The sequence below is a fragment of the Palaemon carinicauda genome, chromosome 7 (assembly GCF_036898095.1).
Source record: "Palaemon carinicauda isolate YSFRI2023 chromosome 7, ASM3689809v2, whole genome shotgun sequence".
NCBI classification, from domain to species: Eukaryota; Metazoa; Arthropoda; class Malacostraca; order Decapoda; family Palaemonidae; genus Palaemon; species Palaemon carinicauda.
The window spans coordinates 173,637,057-173,653,602 of NC_090731.1; the positions used below are offsets into that span (position 1 = coordinate 173,637,057).

The 16,546-nt window shown below is 49.5% G+C and overlaps 1 protein-coding gene across 2 annotated transcripts in view; it reads right to left on the minus strand.

The window, feature by feature from the left end:
• The window catches only part of LOC137643729 (uncharacterized), a 68,396-nt gene that overhangs the window by 50,935 nt on the left and 915 nt on the right, over nt 1-16,546 (minus strand). Inside the window, exon 2 of one of the 2 annotated variants that reach the window (XM_068376430.1) lies at nt 15,585-15,731. The exons of the other annotated variant lie outside the window; for it this stretch is intronic. The gene's annotated coding sequence lies outside the window, so the exon portion shown is untranslated. The remainder of the gene's footprint in view (nt 1-15,584; nt 15,732-16,546) is intronic. 2 annotated transcript variants of the gene reach the window in all.

Genomic DNA, 16,546 nt, shown 5'->3' on the forward strand with positions numbered 1-16,546 from the left:
AATCTGGGTTACAGTGGTACTGGTTGAGGAAACTGCATTGGTCTTGTACCAGCTACGGAAGACTTCCCCTTGAGACTGATAGATTCTGAGAGTGGATGTTCTCCTTGCTCTGGCAATCGCTCTGGCTGCCTCCTTCGAAAAGCCCCTAGCTCTTGAGAGTCTTTCGAAAGTCTGAAGGCAGTCAGACGAAGAGCGTGGAGGTTTGGGTGTACCTTCTTTACGTGAGGTTGACGTAGAAGGTTCACTCCTAGAGGAAGAGTCCTGGGAATGTCGACCAGCCATTGCAGTACCTCTATGAACCATTCTCTCGCGGGCCAGAGCGGAGCCAACCAACGTCAGCCGTGTCCCTTTGCGAGAGGAGAACTTCTGAAGTACCCTGTTGACAATCTTGAACGGCGGGAATGCATACAGGTCGAGATGGGACCAATCCAGCAGAAAAGCATCCACGTGAACTGCTGCTGGGTCTGGAATCGGAGAACAATACAACAGGAGTCTCTAGGTTATCGAGGTAGCGAACAGATCTATGGTTGGCTGACCCCACAGGGCCCAAAGTCTGCTGCAAACATTCTTGTGAAGGGTCCACTCTGTGGGGATGACCTGACCCTTCCGGCTGAGGCAATCTGCCATGACATTCATACCGCCCTGAATGAACCTCGTTACCAGCGTGAGCTTTCGATCTTTTGACCAGATGAGGAGGTCCCTTGCGATCTAGAACAACTTCCACGAAAGAGTCCCTCCCTGCTTGAAGATGTAAGCCAGGGCTGTGGTGTTGTCAGAGTCCACCTCCACCACCTTGTTAAGCTGGAGGGACTTGAAGTTTATCAAGGCCAGAAGAACCGCCAACAACTCCTTGCAATTGATGTGAAGTGTCCTTTGCTCCTGATTCCATGTTCCCGAGCATTCCTGTCCGTCCAAAGTCGCACCCCAGCCCGTGTCTGATGCGTCCGAGAGGAGACGGCGGTCGGGTTTCTGAACAGCCAACGGTAGACTTCTTTGAGAAGAAAGCTGTTCTTACACCACGCGAGAGAAGACCTCCTCTCTTCGGAAACAGGAACTGAGACCGTCTCTAGCGTCATGTCCTTTATCCAGTGAGCAGCTAGATGATACTGAAAGGGGGGGAGGTGGAGTCTCCCTAACACGATGAACAGGGCCAGCGATGAAAGTGTCCCTGTTAGACTCATCCACTACCTGACTGAGCATCGGTTCCTTCTCAGCATGCTCTGGATGCATTCTAGGGCTTTGAAGATCCTTGGGGCCGACGGAAAAGCCCGAAAAGCTCGACTCTGAAGATCCATACCCAGGTAGACAATGGTCTGGGATGGGACGAGCTGAGACTCCTCAAAATTGACCAGGAGGCCCAGTTCCTTGGTCAGATCCATAGTCCATCTGAGAATCTCCAGACAGCGACGACTTGTGGGAGCTCTTAAAAGCCAGTCGTCTGACGGAGCCGGACACAAGATCATGTTACTGCTGCACAGTCTGTGAACTGTCAACCATGGGGAAGCGAGGAAGTACAGTGACAACCCGAAGCTGTCTAGACTGTCTGGGTCGTACAGACAATTCCTTATCGGGTTGCTGAGGTTGCCGCACTGCGTCACAACAAGTCACTTCTGCTGGTTGCTGAACGTCTTCCCAGTGACACACTGACTCCGTAAACAAAAAATCCTCTAACAAGGACTAAGCTTGGACTGCATGTCTTGCAACACAGCTCAAGGTCTATGGGAGCAGGTGTGGTAACAGACGGGGTTAGCGACTGAAGTGGAACCATTACCTTCCCTGGAAGCATGTTATGCTTAAATAAAAGTCCATAGGAGGCTACGCAGCTAAAGGCTCCTCTCCAAATGACAGAGTCCTCAAGGGAATATCAGAAGGAGGGAGAAAAGCACTTTCTCATCTACAGGGACCATATCCGAGAAAAGCTAAGTTCTCTCAGTGAGGGTTTCACTGGTGCAAAAGCAGCAGACTAGAAGGCAACGTTATGAAACTGCTTGACAGTCTAGTGAGTTGGCAACAACCAAAGATGTGTGACTGAGAAGCATGCGGTAAGGTATGCAGAGCATGCTGTATGCAGAGCATGCTGTATGTAGAGCATGCTGTAAGGTAAGCAGAGCATGTTGCATGGCGTGTAACATTTCTCAGAAATTCCATGACCAGTGCTAGATTGAGTAATATCGCATTACTGTCCATTGAAAGTGCACGTGCCGAGGGAATTGATTTAGACTGTTTTGTTGATGAATTTGATAGCCGGCATGATAATCGTAGAATTAAGCTGCACTAAATATACGTACTATAATCTACTTCACCTCAGGAAAGGGAAACTCGCCCTGTTGGCAACACTGCATTACTTCATGCATGCTTGCATGGGGTTTTAATATCAACATAATATTTACATTACATTCATAACTCATGATTCATTTTTGTTTTGAAGATATTTTTGCCATATTTTGCGATTTTGTTAAAAATATATAGCAAGGAATACATATATATTTTTTTATTTAAGTAATACGAATAACCTCCATTATCATAATGTTTGTGTAGGCATACATGTATATGATTACAAATGCAAGTTATGAAAGTAATGAGGTGTTATTATTGTCATTTGTTATTTCAAAGTTGAATGGGAAGAGGCTCAAGTTGAGGAGAAAGTGGCAGATGCATGCGTTGAGGTGGCTGACTCATAGCATGAGGTTCCTGCCTCAAGAGTTGCGCTTGCCTCAAGGGTTGAGGTGGCTGCGCAGAGAGAGGCTCTTGACTCACGAGTTGAGGTTCTTGAGGTGTGAGCTGCGAGAGTTGAGGTAGCGGCTGCGCAGAACGCAGTTCCTGTCTCACGAGTTGAGGTTCCTGAGGAGCTAGCCTCAAGAGTTGAGGCTCTCGCCTTGAGGAAAGTTGAGGTAGCAGCTGCGAGAGCTGAGGTGGCTGCCTCAAGGATGGTAGAGGTTGTCGTACCTCAAAAGGTTGTTGCCTCGAAGATGGTCTAACTGCAAGAAAATCTTGCCTCAAGGCATAAGACTCCTGCTCCCATTGTTGAGGTTGCCTTAAGGAAGGTTGAGGTTGCTGCACAACGCTGGTAACTGGCAACTCCGAACGCGGTAAGGTAGCTTGAGGAACCTCAACTTCGTACGCCTGGCAGACTGGACTGCGGTGAGGCGGAGCGCTCGCAGGAGGAGGTGTAACCTTCTCAGCCTGAAACTCACGCATTAAGACCGCAAGCTGCGACTGCATGGACTGCAGCAAAGTCATCTTGGGATCAACAGACGATAAGGTCTGTTGAGGCAAAGCCTTAACAGAAGATGAGGTCTGTTGAGGCATCGCCTTACCTCTCTTAGGAGGTGTGCAGTCACCTGATGACTGCGGAGAGTCAGAGCTAACCCAATGACTGCATCCGGGTTGTTGAACTCTAGAGGTCTGGACTTTACGTTTAAGAGGTCTTGAGACCTGAGTCCAGCGTTTTCTCCCCGAAATTTCTTCTGCAGACGAGCAAAATAAGGGCTCAATCGTCTGCGGGTGGGAGTGACGGTCTCTGTAAGACACGCCCGCAACCACCGAGGATACTTCTGTGCGCCGATCAAGGCCTGCCGAACCCTTTTGCCCTTCGACATTGCTTCTCCCCTGGGCTTGGGAGCTTGCAAGAGGTCCCGGACTGGGAGGACGACTGGCACGCACAGAAGTACCCTCACGCACAACACTGACACACTTTGCACTAATCACTTATCACTTTTGATTTTCTGTTTGCACTTATTTCACTGAACTCGAAACTTTAAGTGGTTTGTACCTGAAACACGCAATTCTATCCTTCCTTAAAAGTTAGTAATTGCGAAAACAGAATTACAATGTAACAGAAAAATCTAATGAAAGATAAATAATTCAGTGGCTGGAAAGAGACTAAACACTAGATCAAATAAACTACGTTTAAAATCTCTCACCGCATAAAGCTTGAGAACAAGAATAAAACTCTAGAAACGTTTACCTTCTTCCCCTAAAGAGACTAGGGAGAAGAGCAAAAACGATAACAACGTTACTCGCTTGAACGAAACGTTTATCCAGCTCTCTCTCCCTCCGTCTCTATCTCTCTCTCTCTCTCTCTCTCTCTTGACTTAGAACCTGAGAGAAGAGCCCAATCATATATATCGTTAAAACATATTATTGTTAAAGGAAAAAAACTGAAATATTTCCCAAATAAAAAGTTCCTTTATTAGAATTAAAACCATTAAGCTAAGAAAGAATGAACAAAACGCTAGAAACGGTTACTCTTACTGCAACGTGACACCGTGAAAATTCTCTCTCTATCGTAACGATAGAGCGCAAGTTGAACGTTCTGAACGTCAACAACTGCAGAGACAAAACAAAACGTTAGTTCAACTTTGAAAACAGTACGAGACTATCAAAGAAATTCTTTCAAAAACATTAAAATAGCATAATATGTTAACAGGTAAAACCGAAATGACGGGCTCAATGTTAATTAACTTCGGTACCAAGAAAAGACCGCCTACTATTAGGAAAGGTCGAATATAAACAAATATAAAAATTAATTTTAATAAGTTTATAATAAAAGGAAGTTAATCGAAGAGGCCTATAAAAGGCGGAGAGATATAAAATAAATCTATAACTTTTGTTAAGCAAAATTAAGAAAGAGAGTCTATACTCTCTTAAACACCAACACTTCCGTCTAAGGGAAGGGTCGGCCATTTAAAAGTGAAAGAGAGTTCATACTCTCTTCGTCACCATAATTAATCAAATTAATTCCAAAAGCTAGCTAAGCTAATGATAAAACTTCCTGAATAGCGAAAGCTAAACTCTAGAGCAAATACATCACCAAATCGTGAGCAAAAAACTCCAGAATCAACAGCGTATCCATGTAGGTCTAGCCGGAGGCACGACAGAGGAAAAATTGAGGTGGTGTCAACAAGAAGTACTGCAGTACCTGGCCACAGGTGGCGCTTGTGAGTACACCCCCCTCTTGTATAGCGATCGCTGGCGTATCCCTTCCGTAGAATTCTGTCGGGCAACGGAGTTGACAGCTACATGATTATCGGGTAAGATTAATATTGAAAACCACCTGTTCACAAGTTTTTGGACCCCCTTATATAAAGACAATTATGGGGGACCCCGTTTTTAGGGTGGGGAAATGTCATAAACAAGTCAAATTTGTAGATACTGTAATTTGTATTTTTCCTAACTATACAAACCTTAGCTATTTATTAGGGGTTATACTTTCGGCGAAGCTGAAATGACGAGCCATTAAAATTTAGCATTGTTAACTACCCACACCGCTAGTTAGCGGGGGTAGGGGGGGGGTTAGCTTGCTATCATTCCCGTTCGCACACCTGTGATTTAGTCACTTTGCTTGGAGGTAGGACTTCAAGGGGGATAGGGATGGCAGGCAAGTTTGTATAAATAGCTAAGGTTTGTATAGTTAGGAAAAATCACAAATTTTAAGTAATTTGTATTTTTCCTAACAGTACTTACCTCAAACTACTTTCTTAGGAGTATTTGGGATCTCCTCCCATTCGACCATAATTTTGTGTAGTTTACCCTATTCCAGTTCTCTATGCGGGGTAATCTCTGGCAGAGTGATACACGCCCAGAGATGACCCGGGGTCAGAGAGCATGCTTTCTCAGGTCTCGCTTCTCAGTAAGTTTTGGTGGAAAGAGGTTCTCCTCTCTCTATTAAGTCCTGTAAGTCACTCGGGGAAGGGTGGGCGGGTCATAACCCAAAAGTAGTTCGAGGCAAGTACTGTTAGGTAAAATACAAATTACTTAAAATTTGTGATTTGTTCCAACACGGAGTACTTACCTCGAACTACTTTCTTAGGAGACTTATAGCTTAGGAGGTGGGAGTGTACTGCAGGGCTCAGAGACCGGGATGATGGAAGCCAAAAAGGGGAAACCTAGATAGGGGGCTAGGTTCCGCTGACCCACCGAAAGAAAATACTCAAAATAGGGAAAACTACCCAAAAAACTAACTTAGTGTCTAAGTGGCTTACCTCTGTAAAAAACGCCCTGGGGGTGCATTTCTTCAGAGACGATGTAACTCATGGTAGTTAAAGGCCTTCCAAGTCCCTTTTAGGGAAGGTAATTAGGTAACAGGGGGGGGGGGGGAAGTAAGGAAAAGGAATCTGTGTCTCTTGGACTTACTGCCCGTGGGTTCCCTGGGCCTATACCTTTAAATCTTCTGAAGCGCTGAAATGACGAGACCGAGGGAGAACCCGTCCAAGGACCTCCTCGAGCATTCCTTCAAGTAGCGAGCTGTGAAGGACGACTGGTTGGTCCAAGTACCAGCCCTCAGGATTTGGCCAACTGCCATGTTCTTCTCAAAGGCCAAAGAGGTACTCAGTCCTCTGATGTCGTGGGGCCTGGGTTTACCTGGAATAGGGATTCCTGCACTACTGTAGGCTCTCCTGATCACTTGCCGTAACCAGAAGGAGATCATGTTTTTGGATACCGGTTTCTGTACCAAACCTGAAGAAACGAACAGATTCTTGACTTCGCCCCTCAGCCTGGCCGTCCTCTCCAAGTACTTCCGTACTGCTCTGACAGGGCACAGCCGCAAGTCCTTGGGGTTGTCTGAACGTGGGATTGCCGGCACCGAGAATCCTTCAAACTCGGGGTCCCAGACAGCTGGGTTCTGGGTCTTGGCCACGAAAGATGGAACGAACTTGAAGGTAACTTCACGCCATCCCTTCGAATGTGACACCTCATATGAAAGTCCATGAAGTTCCCCTACTCGTTTTGCCGACGCTAGTGCCAACAGGAAAACTGTCTTGAGGGTGAGCTCTTTGTCTAGGATGTCCTTTAGGGGTTCGAAGGGAGGCTCTGATAGCATCTTCAGAACCCTAGCCACGTCCCACTGGGGCATTCTAACCGCTTGCGGAGGGCATGATTGCTCAAAGCTCTTGATGAGCATCGAGATGTGTCTGGAGAAACCTAGGTCGATGCCTTTCAGGAGGAAGACTTGACCTAGGGCTGTTCTAACTCCTTTAATGGCTGGGATGGACATGCTTTCCCCGTCCCTGAGATAGACTAAGAAGTCGGCTATCTCCGGGACCGAGGCTCTCAACGGCTTGATATTCTTAGCGGCGCACCACTTCGTGAAGGTAGCCCATTTTGCCTGGTACACAGCCGCTGAAGATCGTCTCAGGTAACCTGACATCCTCGTTGCCGTCTTCGCCGAATAGCCTTCCTTCCTCAGGAGACGCTCGATAACCTCCACGCGTGAAAGTAGAGGGACCGAGGGTTCTCGTGGAACCTTTAAAAGTGTGGTTGCCGGAGCAGGTCTGACCTGTCCGGAAGGGGCCAAGGCGGAAGGCGCGCCAGTTCCTTTAGGTCTGCAAACCACTCTCTCTCTCCGGCCACCAGGGCGCAACCAAAGTCATCCACAGGTTGTTCGCTCTCCTCACCCTGTTGAGAACCTGTCTGAGCATTTCGAAGGGAGGGAAGGCGTATACGTTGAGGTTGTCCCAGGGACGCTGGAAGGCATCCTCGAACGCTACTCCCTGGTCTGGCACAGGAGAACAAAACACGGGGAGCTGTGCGTTTAGTCTCGTGGCGAAGAGGTCTATTACCGGCGAACCCCACTTCTGGATCAGAGTCTTGGCCACTTCTGGGTGGAGGGACCATCCGGACCCCACCACCTGACCCACTCTGCTGAGGCCGTCGGCTAGGACGTTCCTTTTCCCCGGAATGAACCTGGCCGAGATCTAGATCTGCTCCCTTTCGGCCCATTCCAGAAATTCCAACGTGAGGCCGCACAACTCCTTTGATTTTAGTCCTCCTTGCTTCTTTACCTATGCTACTACGGTGGCGTTGTCGCACATCAACGCCACGGTGTTCCCCCGGAGCTTCTGGACGAACTCCAGACACGTCCTCTGCACGGCCATCATTTCCAGTACATTGATATGCAGGTTTTACTCCTCGGGTCCCCACCTTCCTCTCGCTGTACTGTCAAGGAGGTGAGCACCCCAACCCTCCTTGGAGGCGTCCGTGAAGAGGAGCATCTCCGGAGGGTCGTCCGCGAAGGGCATCCCCTTGAGGGTGTTCGAAGTGTCGATCCACCACTCGAGGACCTCCTTCGTTTCCGTGGTCACTGGAACTACTTTGTGAGGGGAGTCTGTCTGGTTCCAGGCCTCCTCCTTGAACTCCTCTGAGCTTGATTCTCCCCTGAAGGACTAGCTTCTCCAATGAAACGAGGTGACCTATCAGTCTCTGCCAGTACTTGGCACTCCTGGGCTGACCCGACAGAAAGGGCCATAGGATCTGGTTCAGGTTGTCTAGCCTCTCCGCGGAAGGGAATGCTTACGCCAACCGGGAGTCCAGGACCATCCCGAGGTAGGTCATCCTGGTGGACGGTATCAATTGGGATATTTCCTGGTTGATGGTGATACCCAGGACGTTGCAGAACTGCAGGAGTTTCGCGCCTTGCCCCCTCAGTACTTCCCGAGTCTGAAAGCAACAACCAGTCGTCCAGGTACCGAATGAGGCGGATGCCCTGTTCGTGTGCCCAGGCTGAGACTGTCGCGAAGATCCTCGTAAAGATCTGGGGGGCTGTGGAAAGACCGAAGCAGAGGGTCTTGAACTGCAACGTCTGGGTACCCCACTTCACTCTTAGATACTTCCTGCTGGAGGGGTGGACAGGGATCTGGAAGGATGCGTCCTTGAGGTCTATCGACATCATGAAGTCTCCTTCCCTCAAGGCCACTAGGACCGACTTCGGAGTGTCCATCTTGAAGTCGGTTTTGCACACAAACTTGTTGAGGGCTGAGAGGTCTATGACTGGTCTCCATCCCCCTGTCGCTTTCTCCACCAGGAAGAGTCTGCTGTAGAATCCTGGCCCTGGGTTCTTGACTGGCTCCATTGCCCCTTTCGCTAGCATAGCAGAGACTTCTTCTTGCAGGGCTGTCCTTCTCAGGGGGTCTTTCGGTGCCAACCATTCCGCCTGTAGGTCTGGAATCAGAGGTGGGGGTTCCGCCCGGAAGGGCAACCTGTATCAGTCCTTCAGGACCGTCACGGTCCACGGATCCGACCCGTGGTCCCGCCATGCTTTCCAAGAATTTTTGAGGCATCCCCCCACCTGAGGCTTCGGCAGGAGTAGGGGGCCTCCCTCCCTATCTCCTTCAGGAGGCACGGCACGAACGCCCTCTTCTGGAGGCCGAGTAGGAAGGCCTAAAAGCTGACTGCGTGGTTGCAGATCCCCTACGGGAGGGCTAAGAAGACTGCTGCCAGGACGAAGTAGGAGCATCTCTCCTGGGCTGGTTAGGTGAGGCACGAGAAGGAAGAGGGACGTCCGAAGGAGGCCTCCTATGGTTGGGTCTTCTTGCTGGAGGAGGTCTCGGCTCTCTCAAATCCTTTAACTTCCTCACCTTCTCCATCACTTCTTCTACTTCCTTGAGGGGGAAGATAGTCTCGCCCCACAGTGGAAGACTCCTCAGGGACCTGGCCTCTCTGTCGGGGAGCCGCCTTACCAGTTTGCTGAGTTCAGTGTCCCTTTTTCTCAGGATCCAGTTAGCGGTTTGTGTAATTGATTGATAAGACAGGAACTTCAGGGCCTTACCTCCCGAGCTAATCAGCTCTTTCAGCAGGGCCTGATTTTCCGGAACCGCTAGGTCGTATGCGGATTGGAACGCTACCAGAGTGGCTGCCCACCAATCCAGCCAGGATGACACATGCACCAGGTCCCTGGACAGCTCCTCCATCATGGCGGTCTCCGCTGGTGAGAACCAAACCGGGGCTGTGGTCGCCCTCTCTTCTGCTGTGCCTTGTTCCAAGATGGCGACTGCTGGTTCTACTGCGCAGGGTCCCGCGCGGTGGCCTTCCGGGAGGCAGAACCGCGACTGAGTCTTTAGGCCCTGGAGAAACCTAGAGGAGCTCTGGCTCTTGGGGGCCTCCGCATGGGCCACTACCTTGCTGACATGTGCCAACCCCAGCTTCACGTCTCTAGCCACCGGGAGAGCTAGTGAGGACTTCTGTTGAACGGGGGTATCCACCATTCTGTTAAGGCTCGAACGCCAGAAGTCGTCAGATGAGGGCTCCGGTTCATCCAGCCTATGGTGTCGTCGGATGAGGCCTATGACTCTCCGGTAAGCGGAAACCTCCGCTGGAGATCCTTCTTCCCCGTCCTCTCTCTTGTCCGCGGGGGGTCCTAGTTCTCGTGACGAAGGGAGCCGTACTAGGAGGTGGCATCCTCTTGGAGTGGCCCGATTCCCTCGCTACAGGCCGTAGGATGAGCATCGCCGCTGGGACGGAGGACTCCGTCCTTGATTTCTCCTTTCTTCTGGAGGACTAGGGGTCCGCGGGCTTGCCCGTAGAGGAGACGAACCTCTCCCGTTCTGGACGTTTCCTTGGAGATCTTGAAGAAGGGACGCGGCTGCCAGACCGAAGGGACGACTCTCCCCTGGGCGGGTGGAGTCGGAACCTTCGCGGACCTATGCCTGTCCCTCGACGTCTGATGCGACGAGCTCCTCCGCCGGTCAAAACTGCTCCTGTCGATGAATCCTACTGGTGATGGGGGTCTGGGGAGCCATCCAGAAGTGCCCGTGACGGCTGCCGCCCCCAGGAGTTGGCTACGCGGGATGGAAACTCGCACCCATTCTTCCTCCAGCGAAAGACTTCTGAACTTCCTCCTGGGGGACCTAGAACGTCTATCCACGTGGCGGGGTCTTGACGACGAGCGCAACCGTGATCGTCTCCTGCGAGACCTATCCTGCCACCTACTATGGTCTCTCGGGGCTCTTTCATCCGAAGAGTAAGGGTAGGCCTCAAACGAGGAAGCCAGGGATCTGTAGGGTCTCGTTGGAAGGTCGGAAAGTTGACGTGTCGTTGTCGGTTCTGCATGGGGCCCGGCCGACAATGCAGGCTCCATAAACACCTCTGGGAACGATGCTGAAGGTGTTGGAGGGGAGCGGGGAAGCTTCTTGTTGGGAAACCAGGCCTCGAACTCCTCTTCCATTCTGTGGGGAGATCTGAAGGGCGTCTTGGGAGGCGCCCACACGAGGGCGCCTGATCGCGGCGAGTCGTCCTTCTCGGCACCGCCCTCGGCTGCTGACGCACCTGAAAAGCCCGCCCAAGAGGCGGGAGAAGCTGCTGCTGCCGATCTTCCCCACATAGGATCTTCCGAAGATATGGGGACACCTTTGACCAAGGCCTCGACCCCCGAAAACACACTAGTCCCTCCCTCAGGCCCCCCACTTGCCTGGCCAGACGACACAATACCACTGTTTGGTAATTTAGACTCCTGGGGAAGGGCCACCGGCCGCTTCCCCGCAACTCTGGGTAGGGGGAGAAGGTAGAGAAACTCTATCAGACGGGACGCTGGGTGAAGCGAGAGGCGAAGAGACGTTGGACTTCCTCGGGGACCGACGAGTGGCTTTCTTCTTTTTAGTGCCGTAACGCACCCACTGCAATTCATTCCAGGACTTGCACTCCGGACACGTGGCTGTAGGGAACACACACTGCCCCTACACGATGAACACAAGGAGTGCGGGTCAACTTCGGGTTTTGAGAGAAAAGCGCCACACGATTTTCCGGCCATAGGCACATGGCAACGACGGGGCTGCTCCATAATGAACAAGTAATATACCGCGAGACACAGGAACACAGAGAGAAAGGAAGGGAAGCACACAAGGGACCACATGGGGACCGCGTGGGACACAAAGGGTCGCACTGGGTTAGAGAGAGAGCGTCGGTGTGTTAACGCCGACGCGACCAGAAACTTACTGAAGAGCGAGACCTGAGAAAGTATGCTCTCTGACCCCGGATCATCTCTGGGCGCGTATCACTCCGCCAGAGATTACCCCGCATAGAGAACGGGAATAGGGTAAACTACACAAAATTCTGGTCGGATGGGAGGAGATCCCAGATACTCCTAAGAAAGTAGTTCGAGGTAAGTACTCTTGTGTAGGAACAAATAAAAATTATCTACAAATTTGTCATTTGTTCCGTAACTGGAATAAAAACCACGCTATTTATTAGGGGTGACTCACCCATTAGGAAGGGTGGACGTCCCTGCCAGTCTGGCTTTTGGCTTTGCCCGGGGACTCCTTATCTGAGTATGTTAGTACTCAAAAATAAGGAGTCCCTGCCCTCGCTAAACCATGCTACGCAAGGTCCACGCCCTACGCAAGCTGTGTGTTGAGACGTGCAGAAGTGTAACTGTCTAGGTAAAGTTATTCCGAGTCTATGTAGGAAAAACCTGATGAAACCCAGACTTCCCAATACCACCTCGCCAGGGTATGGGGACGCCACAGTATTAGCTTAATACTAGGTACACAAAGGAGCATGGTTTACCTGCTGTGGTTTGAGGTCAGCTTATGCAGAGAACCCAGGATACTGCTTTCCCCACGAGTGAGTAGAATGAAGAAAAGAATAAGAGCCAGTCAAATCTTTTCATTCACGCAGACTAAAACTGGGTAACAGTGCCCTTAACCTTCTGCTACTTGTCCAATAAGGAGCTTGAGGTATACGACCAGCTGTTGTGCAGCCACCACCGGACTGATAGAGATCGTATCAAGTTCCTGTGGTTCACGTCTTGCAGTAGAAAGGTTGTGAAAGTCACATGGAGCATTCACATCCTTTCTTGTGAAATCTGCGTCACAGAGTAATCTGCTAAGAAGGACCAGGGGCATAGTTATGCCCCTGACACTGTGAGTCGTCATGTCGAGATGATGTTTCGGTGATCCTCCTCTAGTCTCTCCCAGTGCTGACAAGAGGAGGGACCCGGGCAGGCTGTTGCCGTTTTCTTTAGGTAAAGTCTCATACCATACCTTGGGTACAGTAACGGATGATCTGGATCGTCCGTTACCTAGTTGAGACTTGTGTAGGATCCGTCACCTCTGGAGACTGTCTGGTGACATACTCAGGGACGAAACTGAACATTGTCTTTTGCCCTTCTCAATAATGGGCAATGTCGAAAGAGAGACCATGAAGTTCCTTGACTCGTATGGTTGTTGTCCGAGTGTGTAGGAACATTGTGTTCTTAAATCAGGAGAAAATTTGTTGCCTGGTGAAGTGAAACATAAGGAGGTCCCTTTAGGGATCGGAGAATTGAACCATGTTCTGAGAGGAAGGTCTTTATTCCGACTGGGGAAAGGCAAGTTGTAAGTCCGTATGAGTTAGGAAAAGTCTATCGATGAGAGGGTGTCCCTTTCTTTCAGTTTGAAGGTGAAGGATCAAGGTTGAGTGATCATCTTTACCTTTCGGAACTAAATAGGGGGTTTGCATATACGCGAGGATTCCGTTATTGCTGGAATCGAGGTATCGAGTGGAGAGACACTTTCAAATGACACCAACCACACAAGACGCGATACTGCCTGGAAGGGCGAGCATCCACCGATGGGGACCGTAAAAAAGGTCCGTGTTAGAGTCCAGGACCGAAGTCCAAAGGACTACGTTGCAGCACAAGGTTACGCTGGTAGATCGGTAGGTCAGCTGGCTGGACGATCAGGAACTGAGGTGTGCCCTTTGGAAGGGCGACCACCTGGTAGGTCTGCAGCGCTGGAGGTCTGCTTGATCCTCCGAAGAGGTGTCTCTATGAGTGGCCTCTCTCGCGAACGAGAGAGGTGAATACTTCGTAGAAGAGACTTGAAGACACCCGTGATGATGCCCATGAGGGCCGGTGGATCAGCAAGCTGACCTTTAACAGTAGCGATCCTCCGAAGAGGAGTCTCTATGAGTGGACTCTCGCGAATGAGAGAGGTGAACACTTCGTAGATGAGATTAGAAGACGCCCATGATGATGCCCCGTGAGGGCTGATGGATCAGCAAGCTGACCTTAACAATGGCGATCCTCCGAAGAGGAGTCTCTATGAGTGGCCTCTCTCGCAAACGAGAGAGGTGAACACTTCGTAGAAGAGACTTGCCAAGACCGTGCTCCACCCCTGAAGGAAGAGAAACTCAGCAAGGCAGCAACAGCAGTCGGAGACGATGAATTTATTGAGAAGTGGGAAGTTCTCCCTCTGAAGGGAGAAACAACCTCACACCTGGGGAGGAAACTTCATTCAGAAGGGAAGTTGTCCAACCCCTGGAGGCGAACCTCCTTTAGCGTTCTAAGATGATCTGAAGTGCTGGTCATGTTGTCACGGAAGTACTTCTAAGAGAAGGGATGACGCCCATGACGACGCCCTCTAAGGAATGGCACGGACAGCAGATTCCCCAACGCATGAACAGAACAGCTCTGCTTCGTTGGCACTCTTAGTCGAACGAAGAAACACTGCATAGTTAACTGGGAAAAAATTAAATTAATTAATTATTTAACAGAAATTCCCTAGGGAGGAACTCCGTCCACGGGAGAAGGGGGGAGTGGAGTAACTGTAATAAAAACATAATTACGATTATTTAAATCAGCTAAGAAAATTCACTAATAGTGAGAACCACTGACCCTCCGAAGGGAAGTGTTCCCCAAGGAGAAAGCTGAAAAGTTAAAATATAATTATATTTTCACTAAAAATAATTGAGACAAACAATCGGAAGAGCAACCTAATCAGCGCACGGGAAAGGAGCTTCCCCAATAGTATGCTGTTGTAGTAAAGGTGAACGACCTCGAGAAGAGAGAGACCGTAGTCAATCTTTGAAAGGCCATATTCCCTTCGCTCAGAATCCATGTTTCCCGTAGGGAAAAAGGAAAAGGCGAAGACAATAGTTGAATGAAGAGGGTCCAGGCGATGACGATTCCCCTGCGGCACCCGAGTTAACGGCTATATGCCGACGGGAAGATCGATGGACAAGAAAAAAAGATGAGGCCGTTCCCCACGAAGTGGAACTGTGCTGGCCCTGCTACTACGCAAGTGTCGTTGTCGTATATGTATCACACACACAGCACAAACACTGAAAAGGAAACTTACCACATTTCTATACACATATATATACATAAACATTAAGAATGTTTTCATATATATACAAGTATAAGAAAAAGTAAGTAAAAGACAAAAATTAATGGCAGTCCAGAATAGGCGAGGAGGGAGAGAGGAAGCAACCGCTCTCGATCCGAGCCAAAAGTAAAGTGACTAAATCACAGGTGTGTGAACGGGAGTGGTAGCAAGCTACCCCCCCCCTACCCCCGCTAACTAGCGGTGTGGGTAGTTAACCCTCGCTACATTTTAATGGCTCGTCATTGCAGCTCTGTCGAAAGTATAACCCCTAATAAAAAGCGTGGTTTGTATTCCAGTTACGGAACAAGAGTGATTTACAGCAATAATAATGGTTAGAAATGCAAAATAAGAACAAGATAACCAGTTGGAAAAATATATGGATCATGTAAGTAGCTGAACATGGCTAAACATGATTATTTAACACATTTGAGATTTGTAAAAGGGTACAGAACCTAACAAACCCACCTAACCTAACCTCGTAGTTACCAGGTCACAACCCCTAACCAGGGCTAAGCCCCAGGACCCACTTTGCAGGTCTGAAACCTTCCCAGGTTACTGCCCCTAGGCAGGGAAAGCCCCCGAACCCCCTTTCCAGGTCACAACCCCTAGCTGGGGGCAAGCCCCTGACCCCCTTCCCAGGTCATAACCCATAGCGGGGGCAAGCCCCCGACCCCCTTCCCAGGTCATAAACTACAATGAAATCACAATTCACAAATAAATCCTTACCTTAAGTTTGGGAGGTCGAAAGCTGAGGGTCTTCCGTTGACAAAGGAAGAACTGTCACTGACCCTGTCGTAGATGTAGATGGGTGGGGATACAGTTTGGCGGCTTGAAGCAGGAAATTATGTACAGTAGGCGCTTGGACATCTTGTGCTGGAAGAATAAGCACACTTTAGTTGCTAATTATTGAAAAATTAAACTGAACATTAAAATACGTATTATAATAATTTGTACCTGGCGGATAAAGACATAATGAGATAAATATTGAATAAAACAGTCTTTTTGAATTCCGCCACGGAGAGCGTAACTCTTGATATCCCACCACAGCCTTTCGATGTTTTGAGTATGTGCACCTGTCTTGGGATCCACAAAATTTTCTAAACGATTCACAGTGAGGTGCACATACCCTGCAGTGGCGAGATCTTTGTATCCTTTTCTCCTGATGTTGTATCAAGGGCACAGGGGTCTCGGCAATTCCTGGTTGGTCCACCAAGGGGACCACAAACTTTTTTTTTTTTTGCCCTCCCGCTCCATGCCACCAAACACCCACAAACCAGACAAAGGCCTACTCTGTTATATTTCGACCTCCCAAACTTGGATTCATACACTTCGACGACAATGCCAGGCCCACCAATAGCCGGCAACTTCTGGCAGTAATTTTCTGTGACTTCAGAACAATAAGACTTCCAGTTAACCAAGGTTTGTAATGTCCAGCCAGGTCATAGGTGACATTGCCGTGCGAAAAGGTACTTTAAAGGAAATTATTCACGAACAGCAGTATTTCCCATGCTTGAACATGAGCCTTTTCCAAGAAAGTGCCCTTAAATGCGGTTACGGAAAAAACGCATGCACGATGCTTTCCCTTCTTAGCAACCTTGACTAATCGATTACAAGCCCAATGATTAACTTGAGATCTAAAGACACACGGCTGTTGGCAGGAAGGACATTGAAAGTCTGAAGGGATGACT